The sequence below is a fragment of the Xenopus tropicalis genome, chromosome 5, assembly GCF_000004195.4.
Source record: "Xenopus tropicalis strain Nigerian chromosome 5, UCB_Xtro_10.0, whole genome shotgun sequence".
NCBI classification, from domain to species: domain Eukaryota; kingdom Metazoa; phylum Chordata; class Amphibia; order Anura; family Pipidae; genus Xenopus; species Xenopus tropicalis.
The window spans coordinates 118,986,949-119,005,840 of record NC_030681.2 but is presented as its reverse complement, the minus strand read 5'-3'; positions in this window follow the sequence as shown (position 1 = coordinate 119,005,840).

Sequence of the window (18,892 nt, the reverse complement as noted above, 5' to 3'; positions counted from 1 at the left end):
CCCAATAAAGCCACATGGTTTTGCAACAACTGCAGGGCAAAATTTATAAACAACCATTTGTCTTCAGTCTTTCAAAGCAGCTTTTTGTTCCTATGAGTGGCCCTTCTCTCCATGTAATACTTTTAATGTGATCCTGTAATATGCTTATGTCTGTGATGAGCGGAAGGCTATTTCTGTCAGAACACTGGACACTGTGACTTACGTTCCTCAGAAATTTGTGGTTGAGTCTTTTTCACCAGGAATTCCATCTGCAAGACCATTGCTTGTTTATTAAAACTCCTCTAGGGTTTCTGCAAGATGTCTGATGTATGATTGGTGCCTCATATTTATTTTCCTTCTTAGGAGTTTTGCTTCAGCTGTTAGATGTACAAGAAAATGTTATAGTCACAAGGTTGACAAAAATCTCCTCATCCATGTGGCCTTTAACCTGACAATACTGAGATAATATCTAGTATGAATAACTTAGTTAAGATTTTGTTCATCCAGAGTCCCATCTAGAGTTAAAAACTGGCAGGGGGACATTACTGCATTTTAATAGCAAATGGAATGATATTTCATTATTTATCCAAGACTGTAGTCTCATTGGCTTTCCTAAGGCATCTTGCCAAGTATACATTATTCAGGGGCTAATTCATGTTTACAAAATATCTCTCTATATGTGGAAGAGAGAACCTTCTTTATGCAGAATCTTCAAAGACGACCCAAGCACCATCATTTGGAAACTGCAAGTAAAGGTATAATTAACAAAGAGTTGTGGTGCCAATTGTATACAAATGTTACACAAAAGATCTCCTTATCTCAGTTAATGACAGAATACAAAAGGAAAATATGCTGTACATTTTCTGTACAACCTTTTCATAGCAAAAATCTTCTGATGTCCTTCTTTTGTAAATATTATTTTATTCTTTTTTATAAAATATCTTTTTACTGGTTTGTTGAATCTTCAAGGTGCAGAATTGTTTTTAGTGTATTTTCTGAGTGTGTTAAAGTGATGTCTGTTGTTATGGGAAGTTCATGATCTCTATATATGCACATGGCTGTTGGCCTCATGCCTTTAAAGGAGAACTAAACCCTTCCCCAAACCCCAAGCCCCCTCCACCAATTTCCATCGCCTATTTCCAAATGGATTCCTTATGTAGGGAATAAAAAGTGTAAATATATTTTCAGACATAATGCTAAAAATGTTTTTCTGTGTCCAACTCCATGTCAAATCGTACTGAGCATAGCCCCAACCTCGCTGCTTCCATCAGAAGGACCCTCCCTAAAGCCCAAGCCTATCCTGAACCGGAAGTCTTTTTATCCTGCTCCTTCAGACTTTGCTCATATTAAAATGTTCTCTTTTAAGTTTTGGAAAAGCATTAGACCAGCCAACAAGGCGTCTTAGGAACTGGGGTTTTGGTCATTGAGATCTTCTATCCTCCCTAATCACATTAATTCATTCATATAAAGTGTTCAGTTATGGATCAGATAGAGCACTGTGGTGCTATGTTTGATATCACTTGATTGACCTTGATCCATGTGCCATTTCGGCCTGCATACAGCATGTGCTGGGGCAAGTGCTGGCTCCTCCATCAGTGTGCCTTACCGGCCGGCCTGCAAAGCATCTGGTGGCGGTGGTGTTTGTGGCCCCCACACCCCTCATAATTTCTGCATATAGGAGAGGGAGGTGGCAGTTAGCTAAAGCTAAACTGTTTACTCCAGAGGTTTTAACAATCTCCACCCATTAGGGTAATGGGGATTCACTCCTGGTTTATTGGATTTCTGGGGGGTGGATTACGTTTGTACTGATTGTTTGAGGCCTAAACCTTATAGCCTCCTTTTCTTTTTTGTTTGCTGTGGCTATTTTCTAAACAATGCAAATGCCTGTCTGCATATTCTGTGAGCGGTGCAATTGCAATACTTGTCTGTACATTATGAGCAGGGCAGAGGGTATCCCTGGCTGTTGTGAGCAGTGCGGGTGCAACGCTTGTCTGTATATTCTGTGAGCAGTGTGGGTGCCCCTGTCTATGCAGACGCCAGCTTTATGTAATGGGGTAGGTAGGTTCCCCTTCCCTTTGCCTTCCCTTGCTGCTCTGAAAGAAGCTCTAGGAGTTTTGGGTAAGGTTCCCTGTCAGCTCACAGTACAGCTTTGTTAGAGTCAGACTAACTTTTACTTCAGAATACTCCTCTATTCTGGAGTCCAGCTAGATTTAGAGCTAGGGGATTGGTGTCTTGTAATATGTTGTAATATGTTAAAATTACTCTGTTCATCCAGTGTGTATGTTGGGATACTGGCTAGTCTGGGATTGCCTCCAAAAAGTATGCATAGCACTTGGCTCAATAGCAGTGTGTTCTCATTAAAATTGTCTGCTCTGGAGCTGCCTAATGTAACAATATAACGTAATGATTTCAGTGGCTCAAGGGCTAGCTATGGTAACAGCCAAACTGAATGTATTATCTAAAACAGTGCTGTCAATCTTCTGTGGTACCAAGGGCTGACATTTTTCTGGCCTAGGTGGCGGAGGGCCGATAATGCAACTCAGTTTTGTCAACTCCCTTTTTAATACCACGCCCATGTTAACACAAACATTTTAAAGACCACAGCCGCAATGTTAAATCCATATGCTGCCTCCTTTCCTGTGGATAGCACAGCAATCCCCAGCACATACATAATAACATCTTGGGGACCCCCTAACAACTATTTCCAAATGATAAACTCCAAGAACAAACCCCAGGTTCTCTTCCCACAGGCAGCATGTTAAGTATGGCACACACAAGCCATATAGGGCATTTGCTTTTTTAACTTAAATGCAACAGTCAAGCTGCAGATAGTTACTATACACTTGCTGTAATACAGCAATCAGGACTGGCTTAAATGCTTCAGATCTGTACATATTACATATAGGATACTTGTAGATTTATGGTTATAGGCTTGCTTTATTGTAGCAGCCAGACAGATGCAATTCACTGTTTACAGTTATGGTTCTATGGCCTGATTATGTGCCTGCTTCTTTATAGTGAGATAGTATGTTGAACCCTGACAGTGCTGTGTCAGGATCAACTAGTAGTTAGGCAGGTTATACATAGGCATTATGGTTGAACGTGATGGGCGTATGATGGGCGTATGTCTTTTTGCAACCCAACTTACTATGTTACTATGTTACTATTAGATCTGGCTTTATGTTCATTTACACAATAAAGGCTCAAAATATTGCCATCACTTGTGATTTTAGTAGATACTCTTATTGTTAGTCCTCCATGAACAACAATGCTTCAGTGACACAGCGGTGTTCTCTATTATGCAAGTATGCCACAGTTTATCCATATGGCAGGGCAGTGATGAAGGGCCTGTTTATAACTGATAATGACATAAATGTCTTTACTCTGGATGCTGAGTTTCAGTTTTTCACACCCTTTTCAGTCTAGTAGTCAATGTACATACCAGCCTCTCCAGTATATCTCATGTACAATATGGTGCCATATATATAACTTACCTATTAGAGGCTGCCAGCTGTTAGATTTCATGGCTGGAGCCCTAGCATCCTGTGAAAATTGGGGTACTTTGTGTTATGTAATATTTGGGCTGAACTAGAGTTTTGCCGCCCAAACTAGAATTTCACCTCTAGCAGTATAACATAGGCTAGTTCTGCTTATATCTGTAGTGATAATTCAAATCTAGTGGACTTGCTGTGTTTTTCTTGAAGATGTTTCGCCTAAACAAGTGTTCTTGTTTAGGATCTTGTTTAGGGCTCTGTAGACTTTGCTGTTGGTAATACATATCTGCCTACACTATGCACTTGCATAGGGGATTTCACGTCCTGGTACTGGTATCTGCAATGTGTTGCCCAGGCCTTGCGCATGTATGGTATCCGTGTCTGTATGTCTCTTTATTCTGCTAAGTATTTTCTTGCTGGAGCCCCACTTCTGGAGCCGGTATGTTTCCCGGTAAATGGCAGGGTCATCTAGTTTATACTGTTTTACTATCCCTGTATCTTTCAATGGATTTATTGGTTCTCTCCCGGAAGGTGAGAGTGCCAGGTTGGTTTTACACTCAGTATTATTACTGGGAGTTTTACCTTACTATTGCTATTTGCACTTCTCTGTCCTTTTGTATTTTAGTTCCTATTTTCTCTGCGATAACTAAGGGAGCTCACAGGTTTTACACTTTTATTTCTAGTTCACATGTGCGGGTTTCATTCTTGGGTTTTATGGAATATCTGGGATCCAGATTTCCAAATAAGGAACTGTTACCCTCCCAGCTGGGGCTATTAGCTTGCTACGTCCTAGTAAGTTTTGTAAGTAAGTAATAAAAAGAAGCAACAACATTAAAATTGCAGCCTCAGAGCCTTAGTTTTTTGTCTGTTGTGGTCCATGACTGCCATCTGAAAGCTAGACAGATACAAAATTGTTATAACATGTTAAAAGTTAACTTAATGGGAACCACCCCTTTAAATACTGGTATTGCAGGAATTCTGTAATAATGGCACATTATGACATATAGTTAGATAATTGCATCAGTTAATGAGTGTAAATAGGGTAATTTTAGCACCTGTATATGCCATATATGCCAGTAATTCTGGTATATTCATTTGTTTAATTACTGTGATTTGTCCTGGCATATCAACTTCTACACATAGTGATGAGCGAATTTGTCCTGTTTCGCTTTGCCCAAAACTTGCAAAATGGCGAAAATGTTGCATGTCCAAAAAAATTGTTGTGCACAGTATTTTAATTGACACATGCAACAGTTTCTTGTTGTGCGGCAAATTTTTACATGGTGAATATTGCCGCCCATTTTGTGAAACAATTAATCAAATAATCTATGCGAATCTATGCCTGATGAATAATTTCACCCATCACTATCTACACCTGAAAATGTTCTGGCATATTTTAGTGGATATCGGGATATAATGTATGTGTCTTTTACAACAAATGTATTACAGTGTTTTTTACAGTAATGTTTATATGGTGTTTTTTGGTGTGACATTGGCCAACAAGTAGCATGTAAAGTAAATGTAAACAGGGTGTCACATATCTTATGAGCATGTAGCTTTCTCGCTATATCGGGAATCCCTGTCACACAGCAAGACAAGCAAGGAATTCCATTCTCCCATGCAAGCATAAAAGTGACTTTAACTATAACAGATAAAAGTAATAACTGAGGAAATAAGAATATTACATTGAAACGTTTATTTTTGTTCTTAATTGTGTAGAAAAATTTCTGTTTAGAGAAAATATAATAACATTTGAAAACATATGTTTTTTGCATGTAAAAATAAAAAAATAGCCTTTCTCAATGCAATATTTGTATGTTTACTTCCAGCTAGTGGAACTTGGAAGCAACTGAATTTTGGATTATGTTGGAAGCAAATGGGTAGATTTAGTACTGTGTTTTTAATGGCTATGGTAAACTCTTGAAAATGAAAAAGAATAGTTACCTGGACTTGGAAAGGGACAGGCAAATCAAAGTTAATAATAATAATGTTACTACAGAACCTCTTCTGCAAGCATTTCCCTAGTGTAGACTAAATATTTTCTCCACTAACATTAGCCTGACTATGGGAAAATGTTTGGGTGGATGGGGAGGGGCAAAGGAAAACGCACATTAGACATTATTGAAATGGGTTAATGAGTCTTCTGTCATTAGAATATTAGAGGTCAAACAACCAAAATCAATGTTTATAATTTGCTTATACCAAGTCAGAATCTGTAAAATGAATGCAAACTATATTTAGCAATATGAGCCATCATTTGTCACAAATCAACCTATTTGTCTCCTGCCTCCTGTTTTTATATTGGTAAAAATAAATTTGAGTGGACTTTTTCCATAAGGGATTACAAGCCTTCAGCCCTCTAGCTCTATCTGTAATAGGAGGGGAAATAAATCTGTGTCTTTTATTTTAGAACTGAAATAGGGTATAATAAAATGGAAACAGCTAGACTCAACCTATATTTATTTATATTGGTAAAAAATGTGTTGCTGCCATCCACCTGAAATGCAGTATTATATAAATTAAGGAACGTAATATGTTTTTTTATGAACGCATATTGAATGGTCCATAGTACTAGACTTTTATATGTCATTCCTAACTACAGTAGAACCCCTATTTTACATTTTTAAGGGGACCGGAAAAAGGGTAAAATTTGAGAAAATATAAAATCAGAGAAATGCATTATAGATTGGTGGGACCACCATAAGTGTAAAATAAGGGGAAAACTTAAAATCAGGGTATGTAAAATTGGGGTTTCACTGTATTTAATGGTAGCTTAAACAACTATAAATGTAGTACAATATTCTGTTATGTTTGTGTAACGACACTGAGCTTCTATTATTGCAGTGCAGGTAGTGTTCAGTATCGCAGGGACTAATCCAAGTTTGGTTTGGCCAGAAAGAACCATGCTGTTTAGGCCAGATGACCCACTCCTCATTGGAAGAAGAGATCAAAATGCAAAAGAAAACCCCGCAACAACTGAAATACAATTCTATTGGTTTTCATCAGCAGGGCCAGGTATATTGTTAGAATTGAAGGAATATTCCGTTTTGATGTACTTTAGGCCAAAGCTAACAACAGAGTGACAAAATAGTGAATGTTATACAATGGAAATGTCACTTTTTGGAAACTGAGGTGCACAATGTCATCAAACTAAGTAGAAGAACATGGATACATACAGACAGTAAATAGAAGTAAATTTTATTTTATGCTACAAACTAGTTTTCTTAATACACTAGAAACCAGACCAACCTCCTGTAATAACTGAATAGGTACAATGGAGATAAGCTCTAAAAATATGTGTACCAGTTGTATAAATGCTGATATTCTGTTAAATGGTTAAATTGATCTATAGTTGAATGAACTGGGAGATTTTAAAAAGGTTAAGTGCAATGACACACTGAATATTTTGTTGCCTGTGATAAATTGTGGCAGTTACGGGTGGCAAAACATCTCTTTCTTCCTTCCGACCGGCTAAAATGAAAATTGCCAGCATGGAAACAGATGCAGCACGACTACTTTCTGAAGTAGCCCAAAGTTTTCTTGCTGCATGTTTTTTCACCCGCTATTTGCATTTTAGCAACCTAAACACTGAGGGGTTTATTTATTATTATTGGAGACAAATATCAGAGCTAATGTTGCCCATAGCAACAATCAGATCTTTGCTTTTGTTTTCTAACTTGTAGGTGACCATTCAAATCTAATTGCTGACTGGTTGCTATGAACATTATCTGTGATGTTTCTCTCCAGTGTTAATAAATACTCCCCCAAATGTACTGTTGACAGAAAACTTTGTTGGTTTTACCATGAAATCACAGAAGAAGTCTGTTGGTTATATTTCATTAGCAGTTTTCCTGTATGCTAGAGGTTTTTCAGATTTAATAGGTTAGTATTAGTGATGAGCAAATTTTTTTGCCAGGCTGCAAAACTCCACATTTCGCCATTGGCAGATTTTTTCGCGAAACTGCCACGAAATTTTGCTGCAAAAATTTTTAGGTCACTTCCAAAAAAGGTGCCATCAAATAAACAAAGGTGCACATCAAAAAAAGCCAGATTTCGCAATTTTTTCTCTGTTTCACAATTTATTTAGCAGTTTCACAAATGTTTTCGGCGAAGTGAAATAGAAACAAAAAGCCAACCCTGTTCTAAGTTTTGACCTCATTTTTGTTTAATATCCAATTTGTTCCCCTACCCAGTCTTTGTGTGGTATACATGTCTCTCCTACATAAATAAGGCTGATGCCACACGTGGCATTTTTACGCTGCATATTTTCTAATTCTCTCGGCGGCTGAAAAAGGCACAATATTATCATCCATAGAAATAACTTGAAAAGACTCGAAGCAAACCACACAATGCGTACATACGCTAGAAAACGCCTTACCACGGATTTTTCAAGCGTTTGCCGAAATACGCCGTTATTTGCACAGCAACCTATTCCTATGTATACACAAAGGCAGCTGCCAGACCTAGCGGAAATACGCAGCGTTTTTTGCTATTTCGCACTATTAGCACCATGGAAATGGGATTTGCTACGTCACCAGTACTAAGCTGAAAAACGCCATAGTCAGGGGCTGTGTGGCTTGTGTGGCATTTTTAGGCTGAGAAAATACGCAGCGTAAAAACGCCCTGTGTGGCATCAGCCTAAGCCTACAAGGATATTAATGGCATGCACCACATGTTTGGACAGAGTATGTATGGTACTCCCTTATTTTTGGGATATGCCATTACATTTGACAATGATTGCAATGTTAATATGAAAGGTACAGTAATGGGGCATACTTTACTACAGATAGTGTACTTTAACTCACTCTTTTTTTAGATACAATATTGGCTATTATTTGTGTATTTCTCAAGGATTATATCTTTGTATAACACATTAGAGGTGCTGGGAAACCTCCATATTTGGGAAAGCAACTCAGAATACCCTAATGATTACGGACGAGTTGAGACAAAAACACTGTGTTGGCTGACAAAGGAAATCCTTTTAGCATTAGCCTTCCCCTGTCTACCTTCAGCCTCAGACCGACACTGCTCCAAGAGGGGGAACATCTATCAGCAAATGTATTACTCATTTCATCCAGTCACACTCCTAGGGGCTGATTTACTAAGACACGATTTCGAATCCGAATTGGAAAAATTCCGATTGGAAACGAACATTTTGCGACTTTTTCGTACTTTTTGCGATTTTTTCGTTGTCTTTACGGTTTTTGCGAAAAAACGCGAGTTTTTCGTAGCCATTACGAAAGTTGCGCAAAGTCGCGATTTTTTCGTAGCGTTAACACTTGCGCGCAAAGTCGTGCCTTTTTCGTAGCGTTAAAACTTAATAGGCGAGACGATTCGCGCAAGTTTTAACGCTATGAAAAAATTGCGACTTTGCGCAACTTTCGTAATGGCTACGGAAAACTCGCGTTTTTTCGCAAAAATCGTAAAGACGCCGAAAAAATCACATTACAGATCATTACGAAAAAAACGCAATCGGACTCATTCGGCCCGTTCGTGGGTTAGTAAATGTGCCCCCTAGTTTTTCTGTCCCCCAAAACAATTTTTTTAACCCTAAAAAAATGTGACTTTTAAAGGGATTTGTAAATATGTGCCAGATTAATTGAGGGATATAATAGCAACATGTTTTTGTCAGCTGGCCTGTCTTTAGTTACCTATCTATCTTATATCCACATATATCTAACAAGTTTACCACAATGCATGGTAAATTTTACCATTTTAGAATTTTAGAGCAATATATTAAATTTCAAATGAAAGTGTCCCTTAACCACAGCACACAGATATCATCCATATAACTAAGCCAATACTTAAAATGCTTCAGAAACATTTTTTTCTTGCGTACAAAACTTCTCAAAAAATGTGCAAAAATGTCGGCATAAGTGGGGGCCACATTCCCATCTCTGTACCACATCTTCGCTCATAAAAATGATCCTGAAATAAAGAGAGAACCTCTCTCCAAAAAGTAATATATTTATTTGAAAATGTTTCTGAGCCCTATTCAGCCGTTGTTCAGCCAACTCTAAACATTAGCAGTGGCAATTATCTCTTAAGTCACTTTAGCGAAAAAAATTGCCAATGGCAAAATGCAGAATTTTGCTGCAAATCCATGCCTGCTGAAAAAATTTGCTCATCAATAGATATGAATTATTATTTTTAGCAGTTGTTCCAGCTTACTTTCAAACTCCAAAAACATACAGGTAGATTAATTGTCTCCTGATGATACTGACCATACTGCATGTATGTGTGCATGGAAGTTTCTTCGAGTAAGTGACTGACGTAATTGTTGCACAATCTGTGTAAAGCCCTTTGTAATGTGTCTCCTCTAAACAGAGGGTAATAGAAAGGTTTAGGTAAATGTAGTGCTCAAGGAAAAATTGACATCCTTAGAACTTCACATCCTGGCTCTAACAGGTATAGGGTCCATAGAAATGTGTCAGTAAACTTAACTTAACAAAAATTGACATGATAAACTTTTCAGATTCTTATAACTTCTAAACTTCTAAAATATGAAGCTGTTAGGAGTTAAACGTTGATGATGGATTTTCCAGGGTTTTCTCTTTTAGCAATTATCGTTACTAAATATTACGTACAAATAAAAACCTCAGGCACACTGGTCTTGCAGATGTGATTATTTAACTTGACATTTTAGAGCCATTAAAGGGCTTCACTAAAGCAGAGGATTTTTTCTTTGTTCACTGATTATTGGGTAGTTTGCAGCAGCTATCTCCTTGGAGGCATCTAGCAGACTGAATTGGGCTGGAAGCAGACATCCCACAAATTGGAAATCGTTGATAGTGAATATAATTTGTGTGAATAAATTCAGCTTCAAAATCTGTTTCTCTAAGTGCATATATTCCTGTACATTTAAATGCTTGATTTCAAGTAAGACTGCTTATATAATATAATGGCGCATTTCCTCATTTATCTGATTATGTCATTTCTGAGAAATGCGAAGCAAGATACAGTGTGTACTTTACTTTTCATTGCAAGCAATCTTATACTTATACAGATTCATCCAACTCTTTGTCTGCATGAAAAGTTACATATTTGTTTGTGTATAGAGTCTTTGCACAAAAATGCATGCGAACGAGGTTCATGTGGGACCACAGGAGGTTCCATCTTAAAAGAATACTGTCATGGGAACACATTTTTTTTTTTCAAAACACAGCAGTTAATAGAGCTTCTCTAGTTAATTCCTGCATTGAGATCTGTTTTTTCAAAAACATAAACATATTTTTTTATATTTAATGTTGAAATTTCACATGGGGCTAGCCATATTCTTCATTTCCCAGGGTGCCAAAGCCATGTGACCTGTGCTCTGATTAACTTCAGTCACACTTTACTGCTGCGCTGCAAGTTGGAGTGATATCACCCCCCTCCCAGCAGCCGATCAGCAGAACAAGGGGAAGGGAGCAAGATAGCAGCTCCCAGTAAGTATCAGAATAGCACTCAATAGTAAGAAATTCAAGTCCGGCTTGGGACTCCTCCAGTTACATGGGAGTAGGAGAAACAATAGGTTACCTGAAAGCAGTTCTAATGTGTAGCGCTGGCTCCTTCTGAAAGCTCAGACTCAGGCACAATGCACTGAGATGGCTGCCTACACATCAATATTACAAAAAATACATTTGTTGGTTCAAGAATAACATGTTAAATAGTATTTGCTATGTATATATTCGCATTAACAATGAAAGCTGTGAAATTGTGGAATTCTCTCCCTGAATCAGTTGTGCTGGCTGATACATTATATAGCTTCAAGAAGGGGTTTTTAGCAAATGAGGTAATACAGGGTTTATTGGAAATAGCTCTTAGTACAAGTTAATCCAGGGACTGGTTCGATTGCCATCTTGGAGTCAGAAAGGATTTTTCCCCCTCTGAGGCAAATTTAAGAAGGTTTCAGATGTTTTTTGCCTTCCTCTGGATCAACTAGCAGTACTTTTTACACAACTTTTTACACAGTGTCCAAACCTTTTTAGAAATGTGTTTGTACTATACATTATACTATAAATCAGGTTCTTGATTGGTCACCAGTTGCTTCTGTAAGCCATGCATCTCCCACATATCTCTAAAGGAAGCAGTGAAAGGTGGGCAGTGTGGCATTTTAACCATAGCTCTGTTCTGACAATGCACAGCACCCAAACACCATGTGGGCTAATAGGTTTTGTCCAGTGAGTTCACTGGACATGTGTTTAGCAATGTGTAACATTTTTTTTTAAATATTGCAGCTTTCTTATGTCATTGTAAACAGAATGGCATTGCAGGTTGTTCTTATAGCCAAATGAGTGAACATACCATTGCAGAGAGAGCACCCATTGGTCACAGGTCTACAGTTTCAATGACCAATAAAAGAGTAAATCATGCTTCGGAAAGATAAATAAAAATGCAGTATTTTCTACAATAAATTCTCAAAGCTTAAATATCTCTGTCCAAAGTCCTGAATACTGTATCTGTTATGCTCGGACTAATGCACCAAACACACAGGGGCTGATTTACTAACCCACGAATCCGACCCGAATTGGAAAAGTTCCGACTTGAAAACGAACATTTTGCGACTTTTTCGTATGTTTTGCGATTTTTTCGGATTCTTTACGAATTTTTCGTTACCAATACGATTTTTGCGTAAAAACGCGAGTTTTTCGTATCCATTACGAAAGTTGCGTAAAAAGTTGCGCATTTTTCGTAGCGTTAAAACTTACGCGAAAAGTTGCGCATTTTTCGTGTAAGTTTTAACGCTACGAAAAATGCGCAACTTTTTACGCAACTTTCGTAATGGATAGGAAAACTCGCGTTTTTACGCAAATATCGTATTGGTAACGAAAAATTCGTAAAGAATCCGAAAAAATCGCAAAACATACGAAAAAATCGCAAAATACCGATCATTACGAAAAAAACGCAATCGGACTCCATTCGACCCGTTCGTGGGTAAGTAAATCAGCCCCACAGAGTCCATTACTTTTGCACTTTAGCTTATTTTAGTTTACCTACGCTCAAAGCACTGTTTCTGCTCATTCTTATTCCTCATTTGGCAGAGTGCAAAAAGCTAAAACCAATAATATCTCCACAAATTAATCAATAATTTAACTTTACATTATATATTTGGCATGACCCTTCTTTTTTAGTGGCAACAATGTGAAGGCATTTTAGCCAATACAAAGCAGTGTCATGCCAAATATTTAATGTAAGTAATATAAGTTAAATTGATTTACAGTTTTGTTCCCAATCACTTTACTCTACACTATATACAGATAATAACTAAGCATTTTGCAACTTTTTAATCTCTACTAAGAACAAGAGGCAGACAATTCATTTTCAAATATCTACTTTGCCTTCCTCTTTTAAAGGAGACCTGTCACTCTAATAAATAATTCAAAATCCTTTTTCTATCATGCTAGTTGAGTAAAATAAATTATTGAAATATTGTTGCATTCAGTCTTGGAATTCATAATTACAGCAAGCAGGCACGTGCATGCACAGGATACACAATTATAATCTAATTCTCCCTTAGCTCTAATTCTCCCTTAGCTAATGTAAACATCAGAGGGAGAAGTAATAATCTCCGCTGCATGCTGGCTAATGCGCGTAGCTTGTCGGGTAAATTAGGGGAGCTGCAAGCTATTGCATGTATTGAAAATTATGATTTAATAGGTATCACTGAGACCTGGTGGGATGATAAATGCGACTGGGCTGTGAATTTAAATGGGTATACACTTTTTAGGAGGGACAGAGAGATTAAAAAGGGTGGAGGGGTTTGTCTTTACGTAAAGTCAGACTTAAAGCCATGTAATAAAGACATTACCAATGAAAACGTCGAATCTCTTTGGGTAGAAATTTCAGTAGGGCTGAAGGTCACAAAGAAAATGATCATTGGTGTATGTTATAAACCACCCCGTATAGATGAGGGGGATGAGGCCCAGCTATTGTTGCAAATGGAGGAGGCTTCAAAACTGGGTCAAGTTGTTGTTATGGGGGACTTTAATTATCCGGACATTGACTGGAGTAATGGGGTGGCTAAGTCAGAAAAAGCTAGTAGGTTTGTAAATATGCTAAATGACAACTTTTTATTTCAGGCAGTTCAAGAACCCACTAGGAATGACGCTATTTTGGACCTGGTGATTTCTAATAATAATGAACTTATCTCTAACATTTGTGTGGGTGAGCATTTGGGGAACAGTGATCACAACATGGTCTCCTTTGAGATAATGCTGCAGAGACAGCACTATAAGGGAGTAACTAAAACACTCAATTTTAGACGTGCAGACTTTGCCAGTATAAGGGCATCTCTGCAATGTGTCAACTGGGAAAGGCTTTTCATGGGGTTAGACACAGAAGGAAAATGGAACATCTTTAAAACATTGCTTTGTAGGTATACGCAACAGTATATCCCCCTAGTAAGCAAGGAGAGGCATCGCAAAGCAAAACCTTTATGGCTGAATAAAAGTGTTATTGTCGAGGTTGGTAAGAAAAAACGTGCTTTTAGGGCATTCAAGTTAGCTGGGACAGCAGAAACTTTCATCAGGTACAAGGAAGCAAATAAAGCATGCAAAAAAACTATCAGGCAAGCTAAAATAGAGATGGAAAGGGATATTGCTGCTAGGAGTAAAAAGAATCCAAAATTATTTTTTAATTATGTGAATAGTAAAAAAATGAAGCAAGAAGGGGTGGGAACTTTATTATCACGGGGGGGTACGTTGGTTGATGAAAACGGGGAAAAAGCTGAAATTTTGAACTCTTATTTTTCATCTGTCTATACATCTGAGGAGCCAGATAATGAAGGCTTCCCTTGTAATATGCCCAGTTCTAGTAATTTAGCTACTGACGCATGGGTCACTCGGGAGGAAATTCAAAAGAGACTTGAACATGTAAAGGTAAACAAAGGTCCAGGGCCGGATGGGATTCATCCCAGGGTATTAAATGAGCTGAGCGCTGTGATTGCCAAACCTCTTCACTTAATTTTTCAGGATTCATTGAGGTCTGGCATGGTGCCAAGAGACTGGCGGATTGCTAATGTGGTGCCGTTATTTAAAAAGGGATCCCGTTCTCAGCCTGAAAACTATAGGCCTGTTAGTCTGACATCAGTAGTAGGAAAACTTTTGGAAGGGGTAATAAGGGATAGGGTACTTGAATACATTGCAGTTCACAATACTATTAGTTTGTGCCAGCATGGTTTTATGCGTAACAGATCTTGCCAGACTAATTTAGTTGCCTTTTATGAGGAGGTGAGTAGGAACCTTGATGCTGGAATGGCAGTTGATGTCATCTACTTGGACTTTGCTAAAGCGTTTGATACAGTACCTCACAGAAGGTTAATGATCAAATTAAGGAATATTGGCCTAGAACATAATATTTGTAATTGGATAGAGAACTGGCTGAAGGATAGAGTACAAAGAGTGGTTGTAAATGGAACATTTTCTAATTGGACCAGTGTGGTTAGTGGAGTACCGCAGGGGTCAGTCCTTGGGCCTTTGCTGTTTAACTTGTTTATTAATGACCTGGAGGTGGGCATAGACAGTATTGTTTCTATTTTTGCTGATGACACTAAATTGTGCAAAACTATAAGTTCCATGCAGGATGCTGCCGCTTTGCAGAGTGATTTGACAAAATTAGATAACTGGGCAGCAAACTGGAAAATGAGGTTCAATGTTGATAAGTGCAAAGTTATGCACTTTGGTAGAAATAATATAAACGCAAACTATCTACTGAATGGTAGTGTGTTGGGGGTATCCTTAATGGAGAAGGATCTAGGGGTTTTTGTTGATAACAAGTTGTCTAATTCCAGGCAGTGTCATTCTGTGGCTACTAAAGCAAATAAAGTGCTGTCTTGTATAAAAAAGGGCATTGACTCAAGGGATGAGAACATAATTTTGCCCCTTTATAGGTCCCTGGTAAGGCCTCACCTTGAGTATGCAGTGCAGTTTTGGGCTCCTGTCCTTAAGAAGGATATTAATGAGCTGGAGAGAGTGCAGAGACGTGCAACTAAACTGGTTAAGGGGATGGAAGATTTAAACTATGAGGTTAGACTGTCGAGGTTGGGGTTGTTTTCTCTGGAAAAGAGGCGCTTGCGAGGGGACATGATTACTCTGTACAAGTACATTAGAGGGGATTATAGGCAGTTGGGGGATGTTCTTTTTTCCCATAAAAACAATCAACGCACCAGAGGTCACCCCTTTAGATTAGAGGAACGGAGCTTCCATTTGAAGCAGCGTAGGGGGTTTTTCACGGTGAGGGCAGTGAGGTTATGGAATGCCCTTCCTAGTGATGTGGTAATGGCAGATTCTGTTAATGCCTTTAAGAGGGGCCTGGATGAGTTCTTGATCAATCAGAATATCCAAGGCTATTGTGATACTAATATCTACAGTTAGTACTAGTGGTTGTATTTATAGTTTATGTATGTGAGTGTATAGATTGGTAGGTGTGGGTTAGGTGTGCTGGGTTTACTTGGATGGGTTGAACTTGATGGACACAGGTCTTTTTTCAACCCTATGTAACTATGTAACTATGTAACTATGTATAGACCATAAGGAGGGAGGGAGAAGGTGAGGAATGCAGTGATATGTAGAACGTGCTGAATGGAAAGTGAAAGTAATTGACTGCCCCACCTATTAGTCTAAGGCAGTGCTGTCCAACTTCTACGGTGCCGAGGGCCAGAATTTCTCTAGCATACATGGTGGAGGGCCGCTAATGGAAGCCAGTTTTGACCACTCCCCTTTTTGAAACCACACCCACTTCAAACCACACCTATTTTATCACAATGGTGGTAGCACAGCAAAATCCCAAATGCTTGGTCCTTACTGTGGGGATATCAACCACCATTCATATGTGAAAGAATTATGTCATATTAAGATATACCCTTAAATTCCATATGCCTCCTCCTCCCCTGTGGATAGCAGAGCAACCCCCAGTACATAATTACACACCTTTGGGACCATTTAATGGCTATTTCCAACTGCTAACAAACTCCCACAACAAACCCCTGCCAGGTTCACCTCCCACAAGCAGCATAGGGCTGCCATACTCTGCCTGTCCTACCCTGCCTGTGTGTGCCATACTCTGCCTTCCCTATGCTGCCTGTGTGTGCCATACTCTGCCTGCCCTACCCTGCCTGTGTGTGCCATACTCTGCTTGCCCTACCCTGACTGTGTGTGCCATACTCTGCCTGCCCTACCCTTCCTTTGTGTGCCATACTCTGCCTGCCCTACCCTTCCTGTGTGTGCCATACCCTCCCTGACCTATGCTGCCTGTGTGTGCCATACTCTACCTGCCCTATGCTGGCTGTATGTGCCATACTCTGCCTACAGTACCTATGTCTGAGGTGTGAAGAAGTGAACAATGGGGAGTGATTACAGTCTGAGCCTGAGGTGTAAACACTGCAGGGGGTGACCAATGCAGGTATTAAAAGGTGTGAAAAACACAGGGGATTACATTTTTAAACAATACAGGGGGATTACAGCCTGAATCTGAGGTGAGAACCATGCAGGGGGGCAGTTAATCTCAGTACTGATACCATTTAATGCTTACTCAAAGGTAAGCCATCAAAGCAGCCAGACAAGTGTGGGGCCACACAGAGGGGGGCCGCGGGCCGCCAGTTGGACAGCGCTGGTCTAAAGCATAGAGGCAGGGCAGGCAATATTGACAGCTAAGATGTTTAAATACATTTATAACCATAGTTTCATGTTTAATTTGCTAATGATTTTTATTGTACAGCTTTTTATGTATGGTTGACAGGTCCCCTTTAAACTAAGAAAACCATCCAGAAAAGGAAATAAAAATTAATTGACTTTTGCGATATACAGATGATTTTGTTCAACACTTGATTCTGGCAGATAAAATTCAGATGCAATTACGCACTTTTCAACACATGCAAAGAAATTGATTCAATTAGGAATTAATGTCTCACACAAGATGGCAAGTCAACTACAATTGTAAGGAAAGGTTAGAGAATATTATCTATATTACATGTGAAATTAATCTCTCATGAAATCTCTGGAACTAGGTGAATGATTGCTGTAATGATATTTGAATTGCAATCTCTTCCTCCTCGGGTGCTCTTATATAAAACATTGTGTTTGGTTCAATGCGCCGGCCTAGCAGCAAAAAGATTTATTTTAAGAAGGAAACAATAAATCAACAAACAAATATCTGTATTTGCTCCGCCACGGAATCTATTTCTAGGAAATCAGGCACTGAAGGCATACGTCAGTCAAGTTATTTTGCCAATATATAGACCATTAAACATCTCCACTTAATAAACATTATTGAGCTTTGTAATGTATAATTTACCCACAGAAAATCAATGGTTTCTTCACATAGAACCAGCAAGTTAAAATTAGACACTTGTGCTTTTAATTTGCTTGAATGTGACATGAAGCAGCAATGCATCGTTTTATTTTCTGTACATATTTGAGTGTATGGATATAGAGAACATATGAAATAAAATGAACCATTATGTACAATATGTTGCTTCTGCATTCGTTTTTTGCATTTGTTGTTTTTATTGCTTTTAATATAGCTCTGACATTATACAGCAATTTAAAGAGATTGATTACCATTCACATCAGTCCCAGCCCAGCAGGAAGTCAATTAGAAGAATATTTAAACACAAATCTGTTTACACGTGTTTGCTCAGCTAGACCCCAACTTACCAGGGCAGCTGCAGTTTCGGCCATACAAAAAAACATGCAGTTGTTGCACTGTTGCGACTGTCCTGCCTCCTCTTCCAAATCGCACGTAATTGTGCCTATTGATCCATCTTCAAGTTGGTGGTTACTCCAGGGTGCCTACTGTAGACTATGTCAATACAGGCTGGAGACTTGAACCTAAAGAATCTAGATCTCATTTTGACACCGAGCACCACAAATTACACCATCCCAACTCCCTGCAATTTTTTAGATCAAGTCCAATTAAAGCCAATGAGTACAATTGTGTCAGGTGTAGCTCCATTTGTGGCCACTGTTAGACTGAAATTGCGTGGGAAAAAATTACAATTCAAATTGTGTACAAATTTATACTTTGCCCAGGGCTCTTGCTTTCAAAAAATGTATCCTAGTCATGCTGCCTCTTTTATGACTGACACATAATCCTTTGGTTTGGTTTACATTGATTGATCTCTTCCTCTCCAAGCATGAAAGTAAATATTGATATTTCTCTATATATATATATATATATATATGCCAATGATACTCTGAGCCGGTAATGTTCCACCCAAGATATATTCAACCTATTGCCCTTCAGCCTGGAGATACTGGGGAATTTAAGAGTTGACTTTTGACAGCAGCTAAATGGCCGTAGCCCTCTACAACCTCCTAATGCCACTAAATTAGATGGTGCAGCCCCTCCCTGCTGTACCTCTACCCTGTATACATTATGTGTAAATAAAGCTAAGATAATACACTGACTGCACTGTGGATGGATTTCCTCGGTACCTGCAG